This window comes from Rhinoraja longicauda, chromosome 13 (genome assembly GCF_053455715.1).
Source record: "Rhinoraja longicauda isolate Sanriku21f chromosome 13, sRhiLon1.1, whole genome shotgun sequence".
In the NCBI taxonomy this organism is placed as follows: Eukaryota; Metazoa; Chordata; class Chondrichthyes; order Rajiformes; family Arhynchobatidae; genus Rhinoraja; species Rhinoraja longicauda.
The window spans coordinates 26,340,424-26,364,502 of record NC_135965.1 but is presented as its reverse complement, the minus strand read 5'-3'; the positions used below and the strand labels follow the sequence as shown (position 1 = coordinate 26,364,502).

Below are 24,079 nucleotides of genomic sequence, written 5' to 3'. Positions count from 1 at the left end.
AGTATTTTATTTTGAAATTGAAAATGTAACCTGTAATGGTAGTTGAGGAAAGGAACTACTGATGGATCAAAGATAGAGTTCCCACCTGTTTGTTTTGATACAATAATGCTGTTGCCTGATTATTGGAATTGTAGCTAGGAAAATCCCAAACTGTTTTGTAACAATGAAAAGGTCAAGAGATTAACAAGGAGGGATCAAATAGATTATATAAATTTATATCTGGAGGTGGCAAATGTAAATAAGGTTCTTAATGAACACTATGCTTTTCTTCAGAAAAGAAGAGGCAATACCAACATGTACTTGAAGGAAGAGTGTGAAATATTGACTGGAATAAAACAGTTAGAGAGGAAGGGTTCGGAGATTGGAGAAAGTGGATGAATTGCCAGGCTGGTTTTGATTTTTGAATGTGTGGAAATTGCTGAGACTTTGACTATCATTTATGAATCCACTCAGCTTTGTGAATGGTAGCTGACGACTGGAAGATATTAACACTGTATCTAGATTTAGATTTAGAGATAGTCGTTCGATTTTGATCGTTGTTCAAAAATGGATAATGGTCATTCTAGTCATTCTAGGCCTGTCAGTTGAATTTTAGTGTTGAGCAAATTATTTGAATTGGCATAATCGGTATCATTTAGAAAGATGATGATTCATTAAGGATAGTCAAGCATGGCTTTGAAAGGCTAACCTTTCAACCCTTTCAAAGATCTGGCTAACCCCCTCAAAAAAAAAATCAATCAAGTTAACAAAGAGGCTGTATTTGACTTGGTTGGCATGGATTTTGGAAGATTTTTTACAGATTCCTGCATAATAGACCGATATTTAACAAAAATTAAAGCCCATGAATCCAAGGGAGAATAAAAAAATAGACAGTGGCAGGAAACAAAGAGTAATGATTGATGGGTGGTTTTGTGATTGCTAGGCTATTGTCACTGCTGTTTAAAATGTATTTTAATGATGTAGGCAGATGTTGGGGGTGTTGCTCGGTAGTTTGCTGATACTGTCAGTGAGAAAGCAGGCTTTAGGCTGTAAGAAGATTACAGATGACCCTGCGTTATGGCCATTTGGGTTATGGAAATTTGCCGTTGCATAACTCACAAATAACTACCCAAAAGTTTGAGATATTAATAAAATACGCTCTTGAAATTTATATAAAAACATAGAAATTAGGTGCAGAAGTAGGCCATTCGGCCCTTCGAGCTCGCACCACCATTCAATATGATTATGGCTGATCATCCAAAATCAGTAGGAAAGAACTGCAGATGCTGCCTGTCCCGCTGAGTTACTCCAGCATTTTGTGTCTATCCAAAATCAGTACCCCGTTCCTGCTTTCTCCCCATATCCCTTGATTCTGTCAGCCCTAAGAGCTCTATCTAACTCTCTTTTGAATACATATGTAGGAAAAAAGTAAATAAATCAACACATATTTTTGTTTCAGCTTACATTTCTTGATTCATGTGTAGATGACAAAGTTTTGTGTTGCAAAATCAAGCGTAGATTTAAGGTGAGAGGGGTAAGTTTAAAGGAGATGTGCGGGGCAATTTTTTTTACACAGAGGCCTGTAAGTTGCCTGGAACATTCTGCTGGGGGTGGTGGTTGAGACAGATACAATAATGGCATTCAAGAGACTTTTGTTTTGCAGATGCAGGAAATGGAGGGATGTGGAATATGTGAAGGCAGATAAGAGATCTCTTGGAATCTTGCTGGCATAGGCATTTTGGGTCAAAGGGCCGGTTCTTGTGTTGTACTATGTTCTATAATATGGCCTGTTTTTTAGGTGCACAATCCCTCCATAATGCAGTGATTTTTGCCTGTGTAATATAGTCTGATCAGGGAGGTTATGCTGGAAATATACACAATGCTCGTTGGCCACAGCTTGCATTGTGTGTACAAAAGAGGTTGCCATGTCACGGGCAAAATATTGTTGCACTGAAAAAGGTATAGAATAGATTTGAGGAAAGAATGAGGTTACTTTGCCACAGAGGAGGCTGAGTAGAAGTTTAATTTTGAGTTAATTAAGCTGAGAATAAAAAGGAAGGGCCTATTTCCTTCACCAGGATCAAACAATAACATGCATGGACTTAAAATAATTAGTTGATGGATCAGAGGAGAGATGAAGAAATAGGTTTTCATGCAGACAGTGATCAGGTCTGGAACTCACTGATGGAAAAGGTGGGAGAGGCAGAAATATTGTTGTCTAAGTATAATTACGCTGGGTTTCTCGGTCTTGACCGGCACAGACAAATAGCAGCAAATTGTGTTGTCACATATTAAAAAAGCAATAAAATATGGAATCTTGATATAAGCTCCCATGTTCCTGGTAATTTCTGATTTTAAGAGCTTTGTTTCATATAACTTGAAGGGTCAGTGACATACTAATTATAGGTTTAATGAAAATGGTAGTTTGTGTAATAGTGGTGATGTACTATTATCCATAATATGCTGATGTAATGTCAGAATATTGCTAGCACTATTTTGTTCCTGGGTGTTAAGTATTTGTTAGGTTTGTAGATTAACCTGCGGTGTTCAATCACACAAACTTGCTTATCATTTGAGTATTAACATCATTTTCATTGTATTAAGCTTGTGAATGACTCTGCCAATGCGTATCACCTCTTTTCAGAAGGATATTATTCTTAACAGTTGAAGCATTTATGAATTAATTCCAGTGGCCTCAAGAACAGATGAGGTGCACCTTACATATGCTGAACAGTTCACAGACACTGTGACATCCTATGTCAGCTTTTGCGAGAACAGTTGCATTCCCACGAAGACCCGGATCTGGTTCAACAACAACAAGTCCTGGTTCACAGCAGATCTCAGACAGCTCCGCCAGTCAAAAGATGAGGCCTACAGGAGCGGGGATACAGACCTCTACAGGCAGGCCAAGTACAAGCTGAGAAGAGGAATCAGAGCTGCCAAGGAAAGGTACTCTGAGAAGCTGAGGAGCAAGTTTTCAGCTAATGACTCTCCTTCAGTTTGGAAGGGCTTGCAAGAAATTACCAGCTACAAGAGGAAAACCCCCGCTCCTTGGACAATCGTCAGCTGACCAACGACCTGAACAAGCTTTACTGCAGGTTCGTGAAACAGAAACATAATCCTGGGATCTCCCCCCCCCCCCCAATCATCACTTCACACCTACTCGCAGCCTGATTCCATTCTGCAAAGACTGGCCCCTTCAACACCCACTCCGCCCCAAGCAGCAATTCACACCTACACACAGGCTGACTCCAGTTTGCAAAGACTGGCCCCTTCCCCCCCCCCCCCCACCCCTCTGCTATCACCAATTTCCCCACACAGCCTGACTCCAGACTGGGCCATCATCCACTGCCCAACATCATCCCTGTACTCAAAAAGACAAGGATCACTGGTCTTAATGACTACAGGCCTGTCACTCTGACTTCTGTAGTCATGAAGACTTTTGAAAGACTTGTGCTGGCCCAGTTGAAAAACATCACAAACCCCCTGCTGGACCCCCTGGAGTTTGCATACAGGGCCAATAGATAACAACCTGGAGCTCAATGCTCTTAATAATAATATATTCCTTTATTCGTCCTACACCGGGGAAATTTACAGTGTTACGGCAGCAAAGTGGATAGCAAGAGAGCAAGAGATCATTCATTATAAATAAAAGATACATAAGCTGTCATCAGTTTTCTGTGTGTTCTTAGCTGTTATTGTTGACTCGTCTGCTGGGAGCAGTGCTGGTTATGCAGTCTCACAGCAGCGGGAAGGAAGGACTGGAACTAATTGTAGACTTTCGAAGAGCTCCCACTCACCATCAACAATACCACAGTCACATCTGTGGAGTCATTTAAGTTCCTTGGAACCATCATCTCCAGGGACCTTAATTGGGGGGCCACCATCGACTCCACATCAAAAAGGCCCAACAGAGGATGTACTTCATGCGGCAGCTGAGGAAATATAATCTGCCACAGGCAATGATGGTCCAATGCTATACTGCTATCATTGAATCCGTCCTCACCTTCTCCATCATGGTCTGGTTTAGCTCAGCCACCAAGTACGACATCCGGAGGCTGCAACGGATCGTTCGCACAGCTGAGAAGGTTGTTGGCTGCAACCTTCCCCCCATTGACGAACTGTACAGTGCAAGGGCCAGGAAGCGAGTGGGCAAGATCATCTCTGACCCCTCTCATCTTGGCCACAAAATCTTTGAAGCACTTCCCTCTGGAAGGCGACCCTGGACTGTCGAAGCGGCCACAGCCAGACATAAAACAGCTTTTTTTCCGCGAGTGGTAGTGCTACTCAATAACCTAAGTCTGTAGTCTCCTTTTTGCTCTGGTTTATTTTCACTCACATGTTTAGACCGTAATGTTGTATCCTTATTATTTTGATGTGTTTATGCTTTATTCTTAATTGTTAACTGTATGTTTGTGTTGTCATTTGTTAGTGGAGCACCAAGGCACATTCCTTATATATGCACATACTTGGCCAATAAACTTATTCATTCATTCGTTCATGATTGTCCCTCTGTTGTTTGCAACATTCATACTATTGAATGGACGAGAGGTTGGGCTAGATTGTCATCAGAGGTAACCTGACTGTCTTGTTGGGTGAGACACAATGGCCAATGCTATTTAGTTTTGATGCAGGGATGTAACCCAAAATGTTGACCATCCCTCTTGTTCCTGTTCTCATCTCTCACCCTACAGACGCTGTTTGACCTACAATTCCATATTGGTTGTTGCTGCAGACTCCAGCATTTGGAGTCTCATGTGCCTCCTGTTAATTGGCAAAGACTGAAGAAGGGTCTCAACCCGAAACGTCACCCATTCCTTCTCTCCTGAGATGCTGCCTGACCTGCTGAGTTACTCCAGCATTTTGTGAATAAATACCTTCATATTTGTATTAATATTTTGAAAATTCTGTCTCTGTTGCAGCTCCAATTACTGTTCCACACATTGAGTTTTCTTCTGTTTTGTGATTCCTATGCAAGCTCCTCTCTGACAAAAGTTCCTCATACTTCACAGTATCTTGTACTGAGATTTTTTCTGGATAATTTCCCCTGTACCAAAGGCTGGTCTAATTCCCTGACCTAGTTGTGCATACAAACAATGCCCTCCTCGATCAGTTTTTGGGTGTGCCTGTCTAGCTAGACGGAGGTTTTATAGTCGTGCGCAGTGGGAGGACGTAATGACTCAAGACCCAACGTCGTCTCATGGTATGAAGTTAAACGAGGAAAACAAAACTTCTGATTGTCCTCCCTCAACTACTCAGTAAGTGCTGAATATGTTGAACAATACGGAAAAAACGTTAAAGGTATGTGCTCTACGTGGGTAACTTCACCATCCACTGGCAGGTGTGGCGTGGTAGTGCCATCCTTGACCAATCTGGCTGCGTCTTGAAGGTCATAGCTGTCATACTTGAGAGTATTCTGAGGGATGGGATATACATGCACTTAGATGGACAAGGGCTGATCAGGGAAAGTCAACATAGTTTTGTACGTGGGAGGTTGTGTCTCACAGATGTGACTTAAAAGGTCAATGAAGGCAGAACTGTAGACATTGTATACATGGGTTTTAGTAAGGCATTTGACAAGGTTCCGCATGGTACGCTGCTCTAGAAGGTTAGATCCCATGGGATTCGAGGAGAGAATCTCCTCCCGTCGGGCCGCTGCAGCAGACGCCTCCTGGCGGGCCGTGGAGTAGCCGAGGCCTTAGCCCGCATCCGGCGAAGGCGGCGAGGCCAGAGCCCCCGCGGCCGGCAAAGGCGGTGAGGCCAGAGCCTCCGCAGGTTGGAGCCCGCAGCGGTCAAAGACGGTGAGGTTGGAACCCCCGTGGGTCGGAGCCCACGGTCGGCAAGATAGGAGCCCGTGGCTGATGGAGCCTGTGGCCGAGGTCGGAGCCCGTACGCTGCGAGTCGATGGAGCCTGTGGCTGGGGCCTGGATCGGCACCACGGAGGTGTCTGGAGAGGACCCGGCAGCGACAGTGGAGAGGTCAGTGCGGCTACCAATGATGGCGCCGACTGACGGAAGAGGACAGGCCATGTGGAAGTGAGGACGCTACTGCTGATGGAAGGAGCAAAGGAGGACCCGTCGTGGTGGGCCTGTCGTGCGGGAGGGGGAAGAGCAACAGTGACCCGGCATTGGGGGACCTCATTGAGGGGGGGGGTGAGGAACGATGGACAATGGGGGCCCGGCGTGGGGAGACCATGGTGAGAGAGAGTGGAGGGGGGAAGAACAAAGGGGGAACTGGCACAGGAGGGATTTGTAACTTTGTAGCCGCCTTTTATGGGCGACTATTTGCATACCGTGGCAAGGTATACAAGCAAAGTATTTCACTGTGACTTGTCATATGTGACAATAAAGTATTCAATTCAAGATAGCTGAATGGATCGAAAGTTGGCTTCATGGTAAGAAACTGGATGATCGTGGAAGGTACTTTTCGGACAGGAGGCCTGTGACTAGTGGTGTGGCTCAGGGTTTGGTGCTGGGCCCATTGCTGTATATCAATGATTTAGATGAGAACGTACATGGCATGGTTAGCAAGTTTGCAGATAACATGAAAGTGGGTGATAGTGAAGATGGCTGTCAAAAATTGCAGCAGGATCTTGATCAGTTGGGCATGTGGGGTTATGGTTGATGGAATTTAATACAGGGAAATGTGAGGTATTGCATTTTGGGAGCACATACATGGACAGGACCGATAAAGTAGGGCTCTGGGGCTTGTTGTAGAGCAGAGGGATTTAGGAGTATATAGTTCATTGAAAGTGGCATCATGGATAGATAGGGTGGTCAAAAAGGCTTTTGGCTCATTGGCCTTCATCATTCAGAGCATTGTCTATGGATGTTGGGAGGTCATGTTGCAGTTGTATAAGAAGTCGGTGAAGCCACATTTAGAGTAATGTGTTCAGTTTTGGGCACCATATTATAGGAAAGATGTTGCCAAGCTGAAAATGTTGCAGATAAGATTTACCAGGATGTTACCAGGATTTGAGGACTTGAGCTATAGGGAGAGATTGAGCAGGCTAGGACTCCTTGGAGTGCAGGAGGCTGAGGGGTGATCTTATAAGTGTGTACAAAATCATGAGTGGGATAGATCAGTAGACGCACAATCTCTTGCCCAGAGTTTGAGAATGGAGAACCATAGGTTTAAGGTGAGGGGGGAAAGATTTTATAGGAACTTGAGGGGTAACTTTTTCACGCAAAGGGTAGTAGGTGTATGGAATGAGCTTGAACATAGAACAATATGGCACAAGAATACACTCTTCAGTCCACAATGTCTGTTCCAAGCATGATGCCCAGACCATCACTTATCTATCTGTACATAACCCATTTAAATTAAATTAGCTAATTAAATTATTGCATCGTATGGGAGGCGCATTCCCAATCTCGTTGTACCCCTGTACAATGACAATAAAGATGTATTGTATTGTGTTGTATTCTATCCATTCCCTGCATATCCATATGCCTATCTAAATCTTTTAAATGCTACTAATGTATCTGCTTCAACCACTGTTCATGGCAGCGTGTTCCAGGCACTCAACACTCTGTAAAACAAAAATTGCCTTGCACATCTCTTTTCAACTTTGACACTCACCTTAAAACTAAGCCCTCCAGTATTTGATTTTTCTATTCTGGGGAAAATATTCTGACTGTCTACTCAATCTATGCCTTTCTGTTGTTTCCTTATGCACTTCAGAATTACCATGCTCTAAAGCTTTCACTAACATTGTGATGTGTATTTCAATGACAAAGAAATTGAACAAGAATCAACAGCTGAATTTTGTTCAGTGATTATGTAAAGGGGCTCAAGACATCTGAAACTTAAGTAAAAGCAGAAACTGCATATATTATTTTAAACAAAATTGGATTGGGAAAAAAAAGCAGATGGCAAGAACTGGGAAGACGTTTTAAATTCAATATTACTGAAGCACGAGGACATGATTAAAAACATTCCAAGTTCGGATCCTAATGCTTGATAATGCCTCCTCTCAAACAGATTGATTTCATATCTGTTTCACTGCTCTAGTGGTCTTGGTCAGTCTTGGTTTATTCCATCTTTCTATTTTCCCTTTCTTTAGGCCTTTATGATGTATTATGGGGTATTCAATCCTGTACTTAAATGTTCTTCAATTTCTAGGGAAGATCTTGGTTCCAGCTCCTGTCTGAGAGTGAGTTACAACAAAAAGCTTGGCATCTCTCCAGAGAAGGGCAGGAAAGTAATTCCTGGTAATTGTCCAATTTTCATTCAATCAACACCATCTAAAACCACCATCATTTAGTCTTTTATCTCATTGGTGTTTTATTGTAGCTTGCTTTTCTTAAATTAGATTCCTGGTAATCCAAGTGTTTCACTCTGCAGATGAAATAAAACACAAGATTAGTTTTAATATGTTATAATGTAAATTTGATGTGAAATTTGCCACGAGACTGATAGCCATCCGTAGTGGTAGTTTTGTAGTGCCATTTTGTCAGACTCTTGATTTCATTTACCTTTCTGGCAGCTAAAAAAACATTTTAGTGATTTTCATTGCATTGGGTTTAAACAGATTTATAGATTGTTTCTTAACCAGTTTCTGCTCTTTCCCCTCTTCCACTTTCCCACTGGCTTTGGAATCTGGAAAAAGAAATGCCTGAAACTGAAGTATTGCATTGGCAATAGAGAATGATATCAGTTCATTAAACTGTGATTGGGAGGTTGTAATCATTTAAGGTCCAATGAATGTAATTCAAAAAATGTGGATTAATGTTTCCATTGTATGTCCTTTTAAAAAAAACAAATCTAAGCCACTGGGGTGTGTGAGAAAGAAGTAGGAGGTTGACTTGGCTCTTGCAATTGTTCATTCAAGTGCCAGAGCAGAACTGAGAATGCTTGTTGAAATTGAAAAATCACTTGAGTTTTTCTGAATTTTTCACATAGTTGAGATTAACTCTTATTTCTGTTTTGAAGCAGAGTAACTGGAATGGTCCATTTTAGGCCTTAAATCTATTCTGTTGTTGAGTGTGTGTGATCCGCAACCAACTTAAATTCAATGAAACTTCTATTAACTAATTTCAAAATTAATCATTTGGTTTAGCATCAGATTTTAGAAAGGCTTGGGTCTAATGCTTAGAAGATAGAGCAGCACAACACTGGAACAGTGCTGAGCATGATGCCATGTTAGTCTCCTCTGCTTGCATGTGACCCATATCCCTCCATCCCTGCATATCTATCTGACTATCTCAAAATGTCTTAAATACCATCACTCTTGCCCTGCACATCTTTAAACTTTTCTTCTCTGACCTTCAAGTTATGCCCTCTAATCTTTGACATTACCACCCTGGGGAAAAATGGCTCTGACTATCTTAACTATGCTTCTCATATATCTATCAAGTCTCCCTTCAATCTCCAATGCCCCAGAGAAAAAATCCAACCTCTCCTTATAGTTAATACCTGCTAATCCAGGCAGTACTCTGGTAAACCTCTTCTGCACCCTCTCTGAAACCTCCACATCCTATCTATAATGGGGCAAGCAGAACTGCACGCAGTACTCCAGAAGTAGGTTGACCCCACTTTACCTGGAGCAGGGTGAGGTGGGAGATGCATGGGGAAAGGAACGAGGCGATAGGGGCATGGCGTGGAGGAACAAGATAGACGGGGGGGGGGGGGTGGTTACCTGAAATTGGAGAATTTAACATTCATGAGAAGTTATTACATACTTGGCTAATAAATTACTTACTTATTGGGTTGTAGGCTACCCAAGTGTAATACGAGGTGCTGTTCTTCCACTTTGTATGTGGCTCACTGTGGCAAAGGACGAGGCAGTGAGCAGACATGGAGAGGGGAATTAAAATGGCTAACAACTGGGAGCTCCGGCAGGTCCTGATGAACAGAGCGCGAATGTTTAGCAAAGCAGTTGGTAGTTTACACTTTTTCTTACAATGTAGATCAGATTGAGAGTATTGAATGCAATAGATGAGATTGGAAGAGTTGCAAATAAACCTTTGTCTCACCTAGAAGGGCCGTTGGTGTCCCTAAATAGAGGTGTGGGAGAAAGTGTATGGACAGGTGTTGCATCTCCTGTGGTAGTCGGAAAAGTGCCTGGAAAGGGGGAGGGGTGGATGGTGAGGAATATTGAACCAAGTAGTCACGGAGAAACTGGTCTCTGCAGAAAGGGGCTGGAAGGGTAAGATGTTACTTGTGGTGGGATTGTTTGGTGGAAACAGAATGATGTATGGGATGCAGATGTTAGTGGGGGTGAAATCTAAGGACATGTGGAACACCATCCCTGTTCTGTCTGGGGACGGGGATAAAACCAGAACTGTAGGAAACTGAGGAGATGCTGTAACTGTAATTCTGTAATTCTTTTTTGTGCACAATCCGCAGGCATTGCCACTTTCATTTCACTGCACATCGTGTATGTGTATGTGACAAATAAATTTGACTTGACTTGGGAGCTCCAGTCACAACTGTTGGGGATGGTGGGGAGCACCACATTTATTGAAGGATGAGGCCATTTCAGATGTCCTCAAGTTGAAAGTCTCATCTTGAGAGCAGATGCGGTGGCAACTGAGAAACTGCAAGAAAGGGACGATAACTTGTAAGGGATGGTGGGAGGAAGTGTATTAAAGACAGCTACTTGAGCAGTGGGTTATTAGCAGAGGTCTGGGGATCGTCTGTCCCCCGAACTGGAGTTCTGCCAGATGGAGGAAAGTGTTAGTTGAGGGGAATTGATTGGGTCCCTATACAAAAATGAACACCTCCATTTAGTACCCTAACAGCCCCCTTCCACCTAGTTGCTCCATTCCCATCACCTAGTTCCTTTCTCCTCCTCCATCATTTCCATCCACACTTCTCCCACCCCGTCTAATCTGGGTTCCCCTATTTTCCTTTCCTTCCTTCCCCTTCCCCTAACTTTACCAGCTGTCTTCGAAACCATCAGTCTGAAGAAGGGTCCCAACCAAAACACTGTCTCTGCACTTCCCTCCACAGATGCTGCCTCACTTGCTGAGTTCCTCTAGCATTTGCAGTCTCTTGTGGCTCCATTGATCTTTGGATGAGGTTAAATTTGTAGAGGGCGAGCGAGTTCTGCCAGAACATCAGAGGAGGCAAGCCAAAATGTAGGAACAAAGATCTGCAAATGCTGATTTATACCAAAGGTAGACCCAAAGTGCTGGAGCAGTTCCGGCAGCATCTCTGGAGAAAGGGGATAGATGACCCATCTGTGGTCCACAATGGCATTCTAGAAACACCCTCCCCATTTTCACTTTAGGTTGAATCAATTTCCTCTGAACTGATACTGTAGGGACATAGGGATTGGCCAGGTAATAGAACCCTCGGATTGGATTACGGTCACGGGGTGAGGAAGCGCGGGGTATTTAAATGCTTGGCGCCAAACCAGATTAGAGATTAGATTAGTAAGTGAAGTAGTGTTTGTCCAGGAAGAAGTCTGTCGCGTTTGTTACGGGTTTGATACTAATAAAGGATTCAGATAAAACCACTCGTCTGGACTCACTACATTGGTGACCTCGAACGTTGGAAGAAAGCAGCAGCATGTCGCAGGCAGGAGCGAGCGCGGGCGAAATCCATCTACCGCCGTTCTGGGCCCATCAGCCGCACCTGTGGTTTGTGCAGGCAGAGTCACAGTTCCATCTCAAGAAGGTGGAGGAAGACCAGGAGAAGTACCATCATGTGGTGAGCTGTCTGCAGGCGGAGGTGGCTGCGCGGGTCAGCCGATACCTGACCAGTCCACCCCAAACGGAGCAGTACGTGGGGCTTAAGAAGCTCCTGCTGCGGACCTTCGGCTGGGCCCAGAGCCAGCGGGCTCTGAAGCTCCTCCATTTGCCAGACCTGGGGCAGCGGCTGCCGTCGGAGCTGATGTCCGAGATGCTGGCTTTGGCGGGCGACCATCAGCCATGCATGATATTTGAGGCGGCCTTCCGGGAGAAGCTACCGGGGGACGTCAGGTTGGTGTTGGCGGACGTCCCTTTTGAAGAGCCGGTAGCGTTCGCCGAGAAGGCAGACACGCTCGTGAGGGAACGCAACGCCCGAGACGGCTCCGTTAACCGGGTCTCGAGGCCCAGCGGCAGTCGGGAGTGCGGCCGGGAGAGCGACGCATCGGCCGCTATTGCGCAGCCGGCCCGCCAAGAGAGGGCGGCGGCGCCTGTTCATTGGCAGCGGGCTCGACCAACAGAGCCGGATAGGCGTGGCTGGTGCTCTTTCCATCGGCGGTGGGGCAGCGAGGCACGAAGCTGTAGATCCCCGTGTTCGTTTCCGGGAAACGCCGGGGCCGATCGACTGTAGAGGCAGTCTCGGTTGGCCGTAACCACCGCCTCTACGCTACGGATCAGAGTACCGGGATCGTTTTCCTGGTGGATACGGGAGCGGTCGTAAGTATTGTGCCCCCCTATGACTGTGAAGTTCGAGTGGGGGAAAAGGGCCCGCCCCTAATTGCAGTGAATGGTAGCACCATCCGTACGTACGGTAAAAGGACCATGTCCTTGTCCTTCGAGTCCAGGACTTACCGTTGGGAATTCATCGTTGCGGATGTGGGCCAGGCCATATTGGGGGCAGATTTCCTATGGGCGTTTTCCTTGGTCGCAGACGTCCGAGGGAGGGGCCTACAACCCTTGGCTGATGTACGGCCTCGGGATACTGGGCCAGAGGCTTCTACAAGCGCCGCCCCACCCAGCCTAGTCATCCAGTCCATTACCACGGCTCCCGGTCAGTTCGATGCGGTCCTGGCCGATTTCCCGCAGCTCCTCGTCCAGCGTTTTGATTCACCTTCGGAGAAGCACGGGGTCGTCCATTTCATTCCAACCGAAGGGCCGCCGGTTTTTGCCCGGGCACGGCGCCTTCCACCCGACAAGCTGGCCAGGGCGCGAGAGGAGTTCCTAAACTTGGAGAGGTTGGGAATCATTCGGCCTTCAAGTAGTCCGTGGGCATCCCCTTTGCACATGGTTTCCAAAGCATCTGGGGGGTGGAGACCATGTGGTGACTTCCGTCGACTCAACGCGGCAACACGACCGGACCGCTACCCGATTCCACACATTCAGGACTTTTCAGCTAGCCTGGAGGGGGCTACAATATTTTCAAAAATTGATTTGGTGCGGGGATACCATCAGATTCCGGTCCACCCGCCGGATATTCCGAAAACAGCAACCATCACCCCGTTCGGACTGTTTGAGTGGTTGCGTATGCCTTTCGGCCTTAAAAATGCAGCTCAGGCATTCCAGCGTCTGATGGACCGGGTGGGTCGAGGGTTGCCGTTCGTCTTTATTTATCTAGACGATATATTGATTGCCAGCCGTTCGGTCCAGGAGCACTTGGTCCACCTCCGCACCGTGTTCCAGAGGCTGCAAGACCATGGCCTGATTCTCCATCCGGACAAGTGCCAATTCGGCCTGTCCGCGGTGGATTTTTTGGGTCATCGGGTTACTCCGGCCGGGGCCACTCCCTTACCAGCTAAGGTGGACGCGGTCCGCTCTTTCCCCCGCCCATCAAGGGCTTGCAGGAATTTGTGGGCATGGTCAATTTTTATCATCGGTTCGTGCCTGCAGCAGCTCGGGTTATGCGTCCCCTTTTTCAGTGTCTCGCAGGTAACCCCGCGGAGTTGGTATGGTCCGTAGCTGCGGAGACGGCTTTTGTTGCGGTCAAACAGGCCCTCGCCAATGCCACCATGCTGGTGCACCCGCGCTCCTCCGCCCCCACAGCTCTGACGGTGGACGCCTCAGACGTGGCAGTGGGTGGGGTTTTGGAGCAGCAGGTTGACGGTGAATGGCAGCCTCTTGCGTTTTTCAGCAGGCAGCTCTCTCGAGCGGAGCTCAAGTACAGTGCGTTCGATAGGGAGCTCCTGGCCCTTTATTTAGCAGTCCGGCACTTCCGCTACTTTTTAGAAGGCCGTTCTTTCGTAGCCTACACGGATCACAAACCTTTGACATTCGCTTTTGCTAAGGTTTCTGATCCGTGGTCGGCTCGCCAGCAGCGGCACCTAACCCTCATTTCGGAGTTCACGACCGATGTCCGTCATATTGCGGGTAGGCTGAATGCCGTTGCTGATGCCCTGTCCCGGCCGGCCATTCCCTCCGTAGCCGTGGTTGGTAAACATGTGGATTTCCAGGAGCTAGCGGAGGCTCAGCGCCTGGAAGGAACTGCCGCGGTGTACGCCTCCACAACCTCGGGACTGCGTTTAGAACAGGTGGCGTGTGGCCCCACAGGTATCAAGTTGTGGTACGACGTTACTCTCCCACGCCCTCGCCCGGTGGTGCCGGCCGCTCTGCGGCGTAAGGTTTTTGAGGCCATTCATGGCCTGGCACATCCGTCCATCAGGGCGACTTCAGCCATGGTGGCCGACCGGTTTGTCTGGCATGGCCTGCGGAAGCAGGTGGCAGCCTGGGCACGCGCCTGCATTCCGTGCCAGACCTCCAAAGTCCATCGTCATGTCCAGCCCCCGCACCAGACATTTGAGGTTCCCCCCGCCCGTTTTTTCCACATCCATGTGGATTTGGTGGGTCCATTGCCCTATTCTAGGGGTTACACCCATCTACTGACGGTGGTTGATCGGTTCACTCGTTGGCCGGAGGCGCTCCCGTTGTCGGACACCTCGGCGGCCTCCTGTGCACGGGCCCTGGCGTTGCATTGGGTGGCTCGTTTCAGGGTCCCGGCTATCATTACTACAGATCGGGGAGCCCAGTTCAGCTCGTCTCTCTGGGCCGCGCTGGCGCAGCTTTATGGTGCTCGATTACAGCAGACCACCGCCTATCATCCCCAAGCCAACGGGATGGTTGAGCGTTTCCATCGGCAGCTGAAGGCGTCCCTCTGTGCTCGCCTGACTGGCTACGATTGGGCTGACCAGCTGCCTTGGGTCCTCCTCGGCATCCGTACGGCCCCGCGGGCGGAACTGGGCACATCTTCGGCCGAGCTCGTCTACGGTTCGCCCCTGCGGGTGCCGGGCGATATTCTCCCTCCCACTCCCGCCTTGCCGCCATCCGTCACGTCAGTCTTGGGCTCCCTCCGGGAACGGGTGGGTTCTCTGGCTCCAGTCCCCACCTCTAGTCACGGGAGCACAGCAGTTCACGTTCCTTCGGAATTGCGGAGCTGTGATTTCGTGTTTCTTCGGAAGGATTGCCACCGTCCCCCTCTGCAGCCGGTTTACCAGGGCCCGTTCCAGGTGCTCAAAAGAGGGACTGTAACCTTCACCTTGCAGGTAGGAAATCGTCAGGAGCTGGTTTCAGTGTCCCGTCTCAAGCCGGCCCATTTAGACCAGGACCTCCCCGTGTCGGTGGCTCAGCCGCCGCGCCGGGGCCGGCCTGTGGCTGCTCGACTGGTCCCGTCAGCGGCGCCCAGTTTACCACCTTTTGGGCCTCCGCCGCCTATGGTTGGTCCCGGGCTGCCGTTGTTCATCAAGTGCCCCACGTCACCTGCACCCGCCGCTCCGGTGAACCTCCCATCGCCTCCAGCGGCGGCGTCCCCCCCGCCTCCTGTCACACTGGGGGTATCGGTTTCCCCCATCCGTACACGTTCTGGGCGGGAGGTTCGGCCGCCCGTGAGGTATGGTTTCGAGGGTTCTGGGGGGGGTCATGTAGGGACATAGGGATTGGCCAGGTAATAGAACCCTCGGATTGGATTACGGTCACGGGGTGAGGAAGCGCGGGGTATTTAAATGCTTGGCGCCAAACCAGATTAGAGATTAGATTAGTAAGTGAAGTAGTGTTTGTCCAGGAAGAAGTCTGTCGCGTTTGTTACGGGTTTGATACTAATAAAGGATTCAGATAAAACCACTCGTCTGGACTCACTACAATACTACATTTATTTATATAGTTTAAAAAAGGTGCACTAGTTTTATTCTGGTTGTAAACTTGTTTAATGCTGAAGAGTTAGCATTAAACTCTTGAATGCTATGCTGGAGACATAAAATACAGATGCTTGAATCTTGAGCTAAAAGCAAAGTGCTGGAGGACCTCAGCTGGGGAGAAAGCATCTATGGAGGAATAGAGAAGCAACTTTTTGGGTCAGGGTCCTACTTCAGACTTAATGTCATCTGGCCATTCCCTCCACAGAGGCTGTGTGAACTGCTGAGTTCTTCCAGCACTTTTTTTTTTGCTGAAGGCTATGCTGGAACTTGGTTAAGACTTGCTCGAGTTAATTGCTCACAGTGTGCTTTCCATTTTGTTATTCAATAATATTTGTACAAAACCTGCAAATTGCAGAGGGCAAATATTTTTTTTTTTTTTCCAATTTCCCTAATGTGCTGCTTCATAGAAAAGTTTTTTATAGGAGTGTGAAATGAAAAGTAGAAATTAATTTTACTGAATCTCGTAAAAAGATTAAATCTATTTAAATATACCTTATAAGCATTAGTTTTAATCTACTGACAAATAGGACTATACTGCAGATAGACACAAAAAGCTGGAGTAACTCAGTGGATCAGGCAGCATCTCTGGAGAAAAGGAATAAGTGACGTTTTGGGTCGAGACCCTTCTTCAGACTGAGAGTCGGGGGAAAGGGAAACGAGAGATATAGAAGGTAATTAGAACAAATGAATGAAAGATATGCAAAACGTAGTGATGCCTCAAGGAAAGGTGGAGCCGACAATGGTCCATGGTTGGCTGTGGGGTAGGTGATAACGAGTTATACAATGAAACTCAACAGGACAAAAGTGAAACTAGAACGACAATTAGGGTGGGGGAGGGATGGAGAGAGAGGGGATGCAAGGGTTATTTGAAGTTGGAGAAATCAATATTCATACTGCTGGGTTGTAAATTACCCAAGCGAAATATGAGGTGCAATTTGTGTTTGGCCTCGCTCTGACAATGGAGGAGAAAGGTCAGTATGGGAATGAAAAGTGTTTGGCAACCGGGAGATCGCATGGCCCTGGTGGACTGATCGATGGTGTAGTCTGTTTGTGCTTTTTCCGAAACTTGGGGCCTACTGATTCAGACCTGAAAGTGATGGGATTGCTCATTTGGGAGGGCAGTATTGCAAAGGTGTATCCCCTCCTAGTCACGATGGGATTAAAACCGTTAGTAATGATGAAAAGCAGGTTTAGTTCAGATCCTTCCCATCTTAAAGAAATTATTTTGGGGCCTTGCCTCAATTTTACTTTTCTTTCTCATTCAATAGGAAGAGAGAGCCAGTGAACATAACTGTAATAGGTGTAGTCTGAGTACAATACAATACAATACAATACAATATATCTTTATTGTCATTGTACCCAGGGGTACAACGAGATTGGGAATGCGCCTCCCATACGATGCACTAATTTAGGTAATTTAGACAGCAGCAACCCAACGAAACGAACAGTTGTAACAGTTTTGGACAGGGTAAAGTGCAAGTTGATCTATGCGTTGTGGCCATCCGGCTCAGCAGGACCGGTTCATAGCAGCTATGGCCCTGGGGATGAAGCTGTTCCTGAGTCTGGAGGTGCGGGCATAGAAGGCCTTGTATCGTCTGCCCGATGGAAGGAGTTCGAACAGACTGTTGCAGGGGTGTGAAGAGTCTTTGTGGATGCTGGTGGCTTTTCTGAGGCATCGTGTGTTGTAGATGCCCTCCAAGTCTGGTAGCTGTGTTCCGATGGCCCTCTGAGCTCTATGGACTACCCGCTGTAGAGCTTTCCTTTCTGCCTCCGTGCAGCTGAGGTACCACACAGGGATTCCATGCGTTAGGATGCTCTCTATGGTGCAGCGGTAGAAGGTCTTCAGCAGCTGTTGGGGTAGACCAGACTTTTTCAGTGTTCTTAAGTAGAACAGTCTTTGTTGTGCCTTCTTGACCAGCGCAGCAGTGTTATTGGACCATGTTAGGTCCTCCGAAATGTGAGTGCCCAGAAACTTGAAGCTGGACACTCTCTCCACACTGACCCCATTGATAGAGATCGGGGCATATTCCCCGTTATGTGACCTACGGAAGTTGATGATCAGCTCCTTGGTCTTGGTGGTATTTAGGGACAGGTTGTTATCCGAGCACCAGTCCGCCAGGTTCTGCACCTCCGCTCTATAGTTTGTTTCATCCCCGTTGGTGATCAGCCCGATCACCGTTGTGTCATCTGCAAACTTGACAATGGTGTTGGTGTCGAATGCAGGAACACAGTCGTGTGTGAAGAGGGAGTAGAGCATGGGGCTCAGAACACAGCCCTGTGGTGTGCCGGTACTCAGGGTGATAGTGGAGGACAGGTGCGGGCCCATTCTCACTGCCTGCGGTCGTTCCAGCAGGAAGTCCAGGATCCAGTCACATAATGACGAGCTAAGGCCTAGCTGGTGGAGTTTGGTGATGAGCTTGGTGGGGATGACCGTGTTGAAGGCGGAGCTATAGTCTATGAATAGCATCCTCACGTACGTGCCCTGTCTCTCTAGGTGAGTCAGGACAGTGTGAAGAGCCAGAGAGATGGCGTCCTCTGTAGATCTATTTGCCCTGTATGCAAATTGATGTGGGTCCAGTGAGTCAGGGTACAAATTACAAATCAGGGTAAAAAGTACAAATGTGCTTTTAAACGCTTCATTTTAAAAGTTCGTGCTGTGGCATCCAAGCTGTGAATTCCCCCTCCCCCACTCCAATTCTGGCCTCATTCTATAACTAGAAGCAAAATATAATACTGAACATATGGAGACCGTCTAGTGTATAGAATGTGCCAAGTGTGAATGCTGCAAGATGATTCCACAATAGTTGCATGCGTCCATAATTCATAAAGGTCCCATTCTTTCATTGGCCAACTTATTTTGCATTTTTCAAGTTTATTGCTTTAATCAAAAAATTAAAAGCCTAAAGACAATGCAAACAAACTACATTTATTAACTGAAGAATGCTGAGAAATATTTAGTTTATTTAGGAAGTGAAATATACTGGAAGAGGTAAAAGAGAATTGATAAGTCCATGCTGATATGCAGGTATCACTTGATTTAGCATTTTTTTGTTTAATGCATTTTAACTCATTTAGGTTACAAAGCTATTTGATTTAAAAAACATTCTTTAATGTCGGGGAGCAGCAGGTCAAGTCGAATTTATTGTCATATGAACAAGTACCATAAAGTACCGTGACAATGAAAAATCTTGTTTGCAACAGAATCACAGGCGTAGACTCGGACAAACACAAACATAAATAATATGTACATTATATACAAATATGATTTATTTAAGGAGAGATTGTTGCTAATTGTTAATATTAATATATTTGAAATCCAAATAATGCAGATCTGTCAATGAAGATGTCTATCCACTTACCATCCCCACAAATGCTGCTGTTTACAGAGACCATTTGGTGGAAGTCAAGGCCTATTGACATAGTTGACCATTAACATGATTGCCTATTGGAAATATGCCATCATTAATCATGGCAGAATGGTGTTTCTGCAAATGCATCATGTTTTATAAAGGGCACTTGTGTTACAATGGAGACAATGGAAAAATGATCACGCATGTGGCAAAAAGATCAGAATCGATAACAGGTGCCTCTTGATGATCTAGGAGAAAGTAAGATTTTTAAAGCAATGCATGAAAGGAACATGCGAAAAAGCTTTTTAAACATCGGCAGTAAGAACTGGAGGACCTCGGAAGGTTAGCATCATAAAATTCTTCTCGCCTTGTTGATGCACATCTCTGGAAGCAAACCATCCAGAACAAGGGGCCACAGTTTAAGAATAAGGGGTAGGCCATTTAGAACTAAGATGAGGAAAAACATTTTCAGTCAGAGAGTTGTGAATCTGTGGAATTCTCTGCCTCAGAAGGCAGTGGAGGCCAATTCTCTGAATGCATTCAAGAGAGAGCTGGATAGAGCTCTTAAGGATAGCGGAGTCAGGGGGTATGGGGAGAAGGCAGGAACGGGGTACTGATTGAGAATGATCAGCCATGATCACATTGAATGGCGGTGCTGGCTCGAAGGGCCGAATGGCCCCCTCCTGCACCTATTGTCTATTGTCTATTTCTGCTTCAGGTATTCTGATGCATAATAGTTGAAATATGAAATTTCTTAGATTAACTGGTTAAAATCCTAGTTTTTTTTCTTGCACCATTCTGCTGCTTTGCACTCATGTTTGTTGTTTCTTGTGACTGTTTTCTATGTATTCTGTTTATTCTATAAGCTTCATGTGAACAAGGAATTTCTGTGTCCAGTCAGAAGATGAGTTGCTATTTCTCAGCCTTGCATTTAAGCTTTGTTTAAATAGCCATCAACCTGAAATGCTAGCCCTATTTTTCACACTCCACTCATATGCTGTCATGTCTGCTGGAAACACTAAGTTGGTCGGACAGCACATGTGGAAGGAGAAGCAATTAACATTTAGGCATGGGACAGTTATCTGAGCTGAGCCATTATGATGAAGGATCTTTGACCTGAAATCTTAACATTTTGCACCATATTGAGATGCCTTCCAGCAAAGAGAAATGGATCCTTTTAGTTCACTCTGCCTACGGGTCTCCTCATGTTCTAAATTAAGATATAGAATTATACTTAATTCTATTCCTGCTCTTCCTCACTCTCTTGCAAATTCAGTTTAGTGTCAAGTTTATTTATTAGCTGGTGTAGGGTAATTGGAAATTTGCTGATTTACAATGTTCTTTGCAACAATAATACCTCATAAGTTGAGAATGTACATCGATCAGCCAAAACATTATGACCTGATGAGCCAAAACATTATGACCACCCGCCTAATATGCTATTGGTCCTCTGTGTGCAGCCCCATACGCAGCAGGGTGCGATGCACTGTCTATTGTGACATATTCCTCCCGTGACCACCATTAAAATGTTCTATAACATGCTACAGTAGACCTTCTGTCGGTTCGGACCAGACGGGATAGCCTTCGTTGCCCTCGCGCATCGATGAGCCTTGGGCGCCCAACATCCTGTCGCCGGTTTGTGGTTTGTCTCTCCTCGGACCACTGTCGGTAGGTACTCACCACTGCTGACCAGGAGCACCCCACAAGCCTTGCCGTTTCAGAAATGCTCTGACCCAGTCATCTGGCCATAACAATTTGGCCCTTGTCAAAGTCGCTCAGGTCTTTACTCCTGCCCATTTCTCCTGCATCCAACACATCAACTTCAAGAACTGACTGTTCACTTGCTACCTAATATATCCCACCCCTACACCCCTAGACAGGTGCCACTGTAACAAGATAATCAATGTTATTCACTTCGCCTGTCAGTGGTCATAATCTTTTGGCTGATTGGTGTAAATTGAACTTTTTGTTTTGGATTAAGGGAATTTATGTTCCTTGACAGTCTGCTTCTGCAGCCAATGAAGAAATTTTAATTTTAGTCTGGCTGCTCTCTAATGTGAAATATTATAGTACCGCAAATGCGAAATGCATTCTTTCAAACAGCTGTGCGTGCATGAAGCAGTTCCTAATATAAATGGACCATAAAAAGGGGGGGGGGGGAGAGCGAGCGAGCATTCCATTAGAATGAGAGCATTCCAATCTGTTACAAACCCTAATAACTTAATGTTTAAGTGTTGTATGTTGTCTAATAGTCAATAGTCAATAGTCAATAGTCGTTTATTTGTTACATACACATAAATGTGTAGTAAAATGAAACATTACCCGCAGTTGAACAATAAGACCAATAAGATTAATCAATAAAAATGCAATAACACATACAATCACAACTAACACCAAACAAAAAGAAACATCCATCACAGTGAGTCTCCTCCAGTCCCTCCTCACTGTGATGGAAGGCCAAAATGTCTTTTTCTCTTCCCTGCCGTCTTGTCCCGCGGTCAGGCTGTTGGAGTTGCCACGTCGGGGCGGTCGGGGCTCCCGATATTGAAGCCCCCGCTGGGCGGTGAAAGGTCAACGGCCTATTTCAGGCCGCGCCGGACGGTGAAAGGTCCGCGACGGGCCGACCCAAGCCCCGCGATTCGGGGCGGGCGAACACGCTGCCTCTGCCGTTGCCGGAGCTCCCGATGTCGGCCCCCACCCAGGGGTCTGCGGGCTTCCGACGTCCACGCGGCCCGCGCCGGAGCCTCCGGAGACGAGTCGCAGCCGCGCCCGCAGCATCCGCAGGCAGCCAGCGCCGCAGGTGGTGAGTCCGCGCCGCGGGCTCTGCGAACCAGAGCCCCAGGTGTTCCCAGGTGAATGGCCGGTGGTAGGCCGCAACGGGAACGGAGACACGACACAGAACAAAGGTCACGTCTCCGTTCGGGAGAGAGAATGTTACAGTTCCCGTTCCCTCCCACCCCCCCCCCCCCCCCCCCCCAAAACATAACATACAACACTACATCATATTAAACTACAATTCAGACAAAAACAACAAAAAACACAAAAGACAGACGGACTGCAGGCAAGCCGCAGCTGCGACGGCAGCGCTGGCTCCTCCCCGGTTGTATAAAGCCCTGGTAAATGAGCATATCTAGATTGCCAAACATTTTAAAGGACAGTGATAACAGTGACATAAAACTGAACCTTAATTACAAAGGCGAATGCTGTGGTTTCTGCATTTTGTACCTCCTGATCAATTTGAACTTTGATTTCTTTGCTGTATGAGAGAGAATGCTTTACCCCAGTAATCAGATCGTGGGCTACTATTGATAACCTTTGGTGACACTTGCTTTCTGGAGCCATTTGGAATTAGTTAAATCATCTGTCTCTACAAGGTATAGAAATATAATCTAATCTTAGGTTTTCAATTTTTCCATTGGTGAGGGGTAATGACATTTAATTGTACAAACCTGTTGTTTAAGACTTAGTCTTTAATATGCAGACAAACATCTTGGGACTGCTAATTTGTTTCTTTTTGGGGGTGTTTAGTAGATTTGTTAGGAATTGGAATCACAAAGCTAAATGAGAACTTAAATCAAGTTGCATTTACTGTCGAGCCTTTATATGTCAGATCAGCTTTGAGAATATTTGATGTCCTTGAGCAGGCTCTGTGTGACTTAATTTGGAATCAACGTAGCACTTGCCATTTCCTTCTAATCCTTTCGTCCTTTTGGTTAAGGAGTGGTGCTGAATGGCCAAGCAGCTGCTTATCATAGGGCTATCAGATGTGGATGTGCATGCCCAGGCTGAAGGTATTAAAGTAATGAGCGTGCAGCTCGAAGCTATTATAGTGATCTGGTCGAGTTGTAAGTTGTTGATGTCTTGGGTCTGGCAGTGACATCATGCTGTGCACTTGACACTGCAATCTCATTGTGGACTGTTAGTGAGTTTGGGTTACTGAACATGATATAAGGCACCAGAAGCAGTAGTAGACTATTTGGCTCCTCAAATCTGCTCTGTCGTAAAATAAAATCATGATTGATATTTATCTCAGTGCCCACTAACCCCACATCGCTCAATTTGTTTCAAACCTTTTCTGCATCTAATTTTCTTGTGGAGCTGCTACTTACTCAATATAAAGATAAACTCTGGAGCAATGGTGTGTATTTCTTGGAGACTCAACAAACTACAGATGCTAGAATCTTGAGCTAAAGCCAAAGTGCTGGAGCAACTCAATGGGCCAGGCAGCAACTAGTTTAGTTTAGATATACAGCATGATTTAGAGACACAGATACTGATTATAGTAGGGACCATTCTCCCATGTATTAATGGATTCTTGATTTAGATAACTTTAAGCATAATCCACATCAATACTGTTGCACTCTTCTCCTTAGGAGAGGACTTGGGGACTCTTCCATTCATCCTCGCCTGAGGCCCAAATAATAACCAGTGTGTTAGCGGCTCAAGTACCAGGCTATTAACATGTTTCCTTAAGCTTCTTCATCTTGACGTGCTGTATCTGCACCCATTGTTTTAATTTCATTTAGAGATACGGCATGTAAACAGGCCCTTCGGCCTACTGATTCCATACTGACCTGTTCACATTAGTTCTTTGTTATCCCATTTTCTTATCTACTCCCTAAACACTAGGGGCAATTTTAGAGAGGACAATTAACCTACAAGCCCAAACGTTTTTGGGATGTAGGAGGAAAACGGAGTACTCAAAGGAAAACCATGTGGTCACAGGGAGAACATGCAAACTCCACACAGACAGCGCCTGAGGTCGGGATCAAACCTGGATCTTTGGTGCTATAAGGCAGCAGCTCTATCAGCTGCGCCACTGTGCTGCTCCCTATCTTAATCAATTAGTCATTGGTGGAGGAAGGGGAATTAGCAGTACAGCTATGACATCAACTGTGAAGAATGATCCCCCCTTCCACCAAAAAAATACATT

General features: G+C 46.3%; 1 protein-coding gene across 3 annotated transcripts in view; it reads left to right on the top strand.

Annotated features, from left to right (window-relative positions):
- Nucleotides 1–24,079, top strand: part of farp2 (FERM, RhoGEF and pleckstrin domain protein 2) — a 153,311-nt gene that overhangs the window by 4,964 nt on the left and 124,268 nt on the right. The gene's annotated exons all lie outside the window — the stretch shown is intronic.